General features: G+C 41.9%; 1 protein-coding gene across 1 annotated transcript in view; it reads left to right on the top strand.

Annotated features, from left to right (window-relative positions):
* Positions 1-2,586: 2,586 nt before the first annotated feature.
* LOC118768054 overlaps positions 2,587-6,000 on the top strand; it is a 51,013-nt gene continuing 47,599 nt past the window's right edge. The window contains exon 1 of the mRNA XM_036513831.1: positions 2,587-2,614. The gene's annotated coding sequence lies outside the window, so the exon portion shown is untranslated. The remainder of the gene's footprint in view (positions 2,615-6,000) is intronic.

Below are 6,000 nucleotides of genomic sequence, written 5' to 3'. Positions count from 1 at the left end.
ACTCGACTGTTACTTATTTTACTGACTCTGGAAGGGTGAAAAGCAAAGTCAGCCTCAGCGAAATTTGAACTCAGAATGTGAAGACAGACGAAATGCAAACGTGTCTGAGTTCTGAATCTGTTATTTCGTTGTGCCTTATGTCCATGGAGGCGCAATGGCCAGTGGTTAGGGCAGCGGTCGTAGGATCGCGGTTTCGATTCCCAGACCGGGCGTTGTGAGTGTTTATTGAGCGAAAACACCTAAAAGCTCCACGAGGCTCCGGCAGGGGATGGTGGTGATCCCTGCTGTACTCTTTCACCACAACTTTCTCTCACTCTTACTTCCTGTTTCTGTTGTACCTGTATTTCAAAGGGCCGGCCTTGTCACTCTCTGTGTCACGCTGAATATCCCCGAGAACTACGTTAAGGGTACACGTGTCTGTGGAGTGCTCAGCCACTTACACGTTAATTTTACGAGCAGGCTGTTCCGTTGATTCGGATCAACCGGAACCCTCATCGTCGTAACCGACGGAGTGCTTCCATCCATTATGTCCATGATTACATCTCTGTTTGGACCCCTAGAGAATTTACACAGCTTTTGACAAAAATAGTATTGAAGAGCATTTTTTTTTTGCCTAAAATGATGGCATTGACGGTTAATGTTGTTCGGTGACAAACTAAAACGGTATGTGTGTGTGTGGGAGCAACTACTTGGTAGAGAGAGCAGCCAAATCTCACTTATATCACAGCCTACTGTCTCCTTAAAAAGGCAGAGAATATGCACCGTATTTATGCATGGTCCGGTCTGGCCATGGCTCAGAGTCCACACAAGGTCTAAATCCGGCCCTGTTTATACACGGTCGACTGTCTTAGTCACGCTTCTATTCCGAATTCAAATTAGTCAGTTGTTTTCTTCAACTGGTATCTTTCAACGAATCGAGTCCATCATTTCAGTTTTTGGCAATCTTTCGTCTCTAGTAGACCTTTCCGTCGATTTCCGTAAAAAAATTTTTTTTTTTTTTTACATATGGGCTTGCGGGAACTTTTGAAGTAATGAGAGCGAAAGAGACTAAGAGAAAGCGATTGAGGGAAGTTCTTTTGAAGTTACCGTGCATGGGAGCATTGATGTACGTGTGTGTGTGTGTGTGTGTGTTTGATGGGGTGTGGGAGACAGACAGTATGTTGTGTAAGTGAAGTGCTTCTGTTAGTGTGTGTGAAGAGACAGAGAGAGAGTAATGTGTCTCTTTCGCTCTCATTACTTCAAAAGTTCCCGCAAGCCCATATGTAAAAAAAAAAATTTTTTTACGGAAATCGACGGAAAGGTCTACTAGAGACGAAAGATCGCCCAGTTTTTAGTTAAAGCCGTCTTTTATTATATAAATAAATAAATAATTGCAGCTAAACCTTAAGATTAACCCCTTCTCGCTATACATGTTATTAATAATAATACTGTAATAATATCACTAAGATACATTTTACTCATTCGAATGACAAGGAAATTTTTTTTTTTTTATATATAAGGAACAGATTTGGAAATTTTCAGTTTGAACGGCAATTTTTTCTAGCGGTGTCATATGAAATTGTCACCCATAATTATGACCCTAGTATCGATCTATTGCATTTCAATCTGTTTTAGGGTTAGTTAGGGTTATGGGTGGGGGAAGGGTATCTTTTTTTCTTTACAATTGTAAATAAACCCAATTTGTTTCTTAAGCGAGGGACATATTCATACGGCACAGAATGGTTTTTTTTACCTCAATAGACGTTATTGATTGGTTGAAATTGCAGAAATTGAAGAAAAAACAACAAATATCTTACAAACTATAGAATTTTCTCAATAAAGCCAAGAGAAAAATATGTTTTATAAACACATTCTACCAGTATACGAAGTTTAAAACTTTTTAGTTACCTAGAAATTATGTTAAAAACTGCCGTTCAAACCAAAGTGATCCACAGATTTAATAATTATTGTACAAAACTAATTTATTAAAAAATAAAGACAGTTTTTGCTGTATCTTCGTCCATTGTTTAGATGTGTATTGTGAAGTTTGAGGGTAATTTGGCTGTTGTTTCTAATATTTCTTAGTCGAACGACTGTAACTAATTAAAGTACAGATGAACAGTTTATAGTTTTCTGCGGATCATCTGAGTACAGCAACATTTATACTGAAAGACTTATGAAAGAAGCCTCTCAGAAACGGTTGACATAAAATATTAGGTGTTCTGTGGCTGTTTGTGGTGTTAACGGTCAATCAACCAATGTTTTCTTTTTCTTTTTTAAACAAGGACGAAAACCGTTACGGATTCAAATAAGAAAACAATCTCAGATGGTAGGACGTGGGTAGCTAAAGAGTGGGGGAGAATTATGTGACGTAGATACATAAACAGATAGAAAGGTGGAGATAGATAGGTAAAGAGAGAGAGAGGGAGAGACAGGGGGAGGAGAGGAAGGGAGAGTAAGAATTAGAATGAAGGGAAAGAGAAAGTAGAATAAGAATAAAGATGTAACGTGAGTGTAAAATAAAAGGAGAAAATGAGAGAAAGACAGAGACGGGGTTTACGGGGCAAGGATACGAAATGAATTTTACCTGTTTCAGTATTTGAGCTGCAGCCATGCTGGGGTACTGCCTTGAAAGGTATTAGTTGACCAAATCGACCTGTGGATTTACTCTTTTTTATTTACTCTTTTACTTGTTTCAGTCATTTGACTGCGGCCATGCTGGAGCACCGCCTTTAATCGAGCAACTCGACCCCGGGACTTATTCTTTTGTAAGCCCAGTACTTATTCTATCGTCTGTTTTGCCGAACCGCTAAGTAACGGGGACATAAACACACCAGCATCGGTTGTCATTGGGACAAACACAGACACACAAATACACACACGCATATATATATACATATACATATATACGACGGGCTTCTTTTCAGTTTCCGTCTACCAAATCCACTCACAAGGCTTTGGTCGGCCCGAGGCAATAGTAGACTGAACCCGGAACCATGTGGTTGGTAAACAAGCTACTTACCACACAGCCACTCTGTTTTGAAGTCTGGTACTTATTCTATTGCCAAACGGATAAGTCCCAGGGATACAAAGAAACCAACACCGGTTGACAAACAGTAGAGGGGGAGCACATACATACAGACATCTGCAACCCACAAAACTTTATAGATCTGTGTCAAACTGTTATTAAATATACGTAATTCCTGCTGAACATGCTCAGTGCCACTTTCTTTCGATTACCCAAAAACTTTTGTGTGTGTGTGTATTCTTTTATTCGTTTATGTATGTATGTGTGTGTTTGTGTGTGTGTGTAAAGTCCGTTTTCCGTGCCGGCATGAGTTGGATGGTTTGACAGAAGCTGAAAAGCTGCATCAGGGTCCAATTATCTGTTTTGCCATAGTTTCTATGGCTGGATGCCCTTCCTAATGCCAAACCTTTATAGAATGTACTGGGTACTTTTTACATGGTGCCAGCATGGTTTTTATGTGGTGTCAACCTCGAATATATATATATATATATATATATAATATATATATATATATATAATAATAAATATTAGGGAATAAATCCAAACTTACAGGGAAAAATCATATTTAGGATTGAATCTAATTTATAGTAATATATATAACTAGCAGTATCGCCCGGCGTTGCTCGGGTTTGTAAGGGAAATAACTATATAAGCATTTTTAGAGAGTTACTTCCTTTATAGATGCCAATTCGGGCTTTCTTAGCCATTTCTGTTTTGGTGTCTTCAAGCCATGAAGTCGTTGTTCTAAAAGAACGCTGGTCTCCTTGACAACGCATTACGACGTTGATTTCCTTAAACTCCCTTCCCCACAGCTTCACGAGGGAGGGAAGAAGGGGAAGAAGCAACACAGGTGCAGGTGTTTGAGCGTGGATGCCAACTCCGCCGCCATCGACACACGAAAAATTATGCATTAAAATGGAATAAAAAATGATGTTAAATTATTTTTAAAATCGTAGACACATCGTAGACGCGCGCTAATAGCCAGACGGGCTTGATATTAATCACGACTATAAGATACCCGAATTTGGTTAAACTGCACCGCAAAATGTGGGAGGAGTTAGGAATCTAAATCGAAGGGGACAGACACTCACACAACTACAGTTTTATATATATATATATATATATATTCTTTTACTTTTTTACTTGTTTCAGTCATTTGACTGCGGCGATGCTGGAGCACTGCCTTTAGTTGAACAAATCGACCCCAGGACTTATTCTTTGTAAGCCTAGTACTCATTCTATTGGTCCTTTTTGCTGAACTGCTAAGTTATGGGGACGTAAACACACCAACATCGGTTATCAAGCGATGTTGGGGGAACACAGAAACACACACACGCACACATACACACACACATACACATACATACACTGGGCTTCTTTCAATTTCTGTCTGCCAAATCCACAAGGCTTGGTTGGCCCAAGGTGCCACACAGTGGGCCTGAACCCGGAACCATGTGATTGGTAAACAAGCTACTGACCACACAGCCACGCCTGCGCCTAACGCCACGTAGGTTTCCTAAGCAATCACCCATCTAAGTACTCACTAGGGGTTGATGTTGCTTAACTTCAGTGATTGGATGAGAACTTGTGCTTTCAACATAATATGGCTGAAGGCTGTATATCATCATCATCATCATCATCGTTTAGCATCCGCTTTCCTTGCTAGCATGGGTTGGACGGTTCAACTGGGGTTTGGGAAGCCAGAAGGCTGCACCAGGCCCAGTCTGATCTGGCAATGTTTCTACGGTTGGATGCCCTTCCTAACGCCAACCACTCCATGAGTGTAGTGGGTGCTTTTTACGTGTCACCGGCACGGGGGCCAGGCAGGGCTGGCAACGGCCATGAACGGATGGTGCTTTTTACGTGCCGCCGGCACGAGGCCAGTCGGGGCGGAGCTGGCATCGGCCACGTTCGGATGGTTCTCTCACGTGCCACCGGCACTGGTATCTCAGCTGCAATTTCCATTTGATCGATTTGGATTCTGATTTTGATTCTCACTTGCCTCAACAGGTCTTCACAAGTAGAGTTTTGTGTCCCAAGAAGGGAAGGTATGCATAAGTGGGCTGGCTACATCCCGTGTAGAATGCCACGGGTTATGGTCTCACTTGTCCTGCCGGGTCTTCTCACGCACAGCATACTTCCAGAGGTCTTGGTCTCTAGTCATTTCCTCAGTGAGACCTAAAGTTCGAAGGTCGTGCTTCACCACCTTGTCCCAGGTTTTCCTGGGTCTGCCTCTTCCACAGGTTCCCTCAACCGCTAGGGTGTGGCACTTTTTCACACAACTATCTTCATCCATTCTCGCCACATGACCATACCAGCGCAAACGTCTCTCTTGCACACCACTTCTGATGCTTCTTAGGTCCAGCTTTTCTCTCAAAGTACTTACACTCTGTCGAGTATGAACACTGACATTACACATCCATCGGAGCATACTGGCTTTATTTCTTGCGAGCTTACGCATATCCTCAGCAGTCATGGCCCATGTTTCACTGCCATGTAGCATGGCTGTTCGTACACACGCGTCATACAGTCTGCCTTTTGCTCTGAGCATATATATATAAAGTTAATCCAAACATGAAAGCACAAAAAAACGCAACAACACGAGGATGTGGAACAAATAAAGTATTATTGGACGCTCAAGAAAGAAGGAGGGTTTAATGTTTCGAGCGGAGCTTTTCGTCGGAAACAGGAGAAGGAAAGATCCAGAGAAGGGTAGACAGAGAAAAAAAATCACCAACGGTACACATGCGGTCACATTTTGAATAGGGGCAGTGGCGCAGCGGTTAGGGCAGTGAACTTGTGATCATAGGATTGTGGTTTCGATCCTCAGATGGGTGCCGTGAGTGTTTATTGAGTGGAAACACCTAAATCTCAGGGGGTGGTCATGAACCCTGCTGTACTCTTTCACCACAACTTTCTCTCACTCTTTCTTCCTGTTTCTCTCGTACCTGTATTTCAAAGGGTCAGCCTTGTTACATGCTGTGTCACGCTGA

The sequence above is a fragment of the Octopus sinensis genome, linkage group LG26 (genome assembly GCF_006345805.1).
Source record: "Octopus sinensis linkage group LG26, ASM634580v1, whole genome shotgun sequence".
NCBI lineage: Eukaryota > Metazoa > Mollusca > Cephalopoda > Octopoda > Octopodidae > Octopus > Octopus sinensis.
This window is presented reverse-complemented; position numbering and strand designations above follow the sequence as displayed.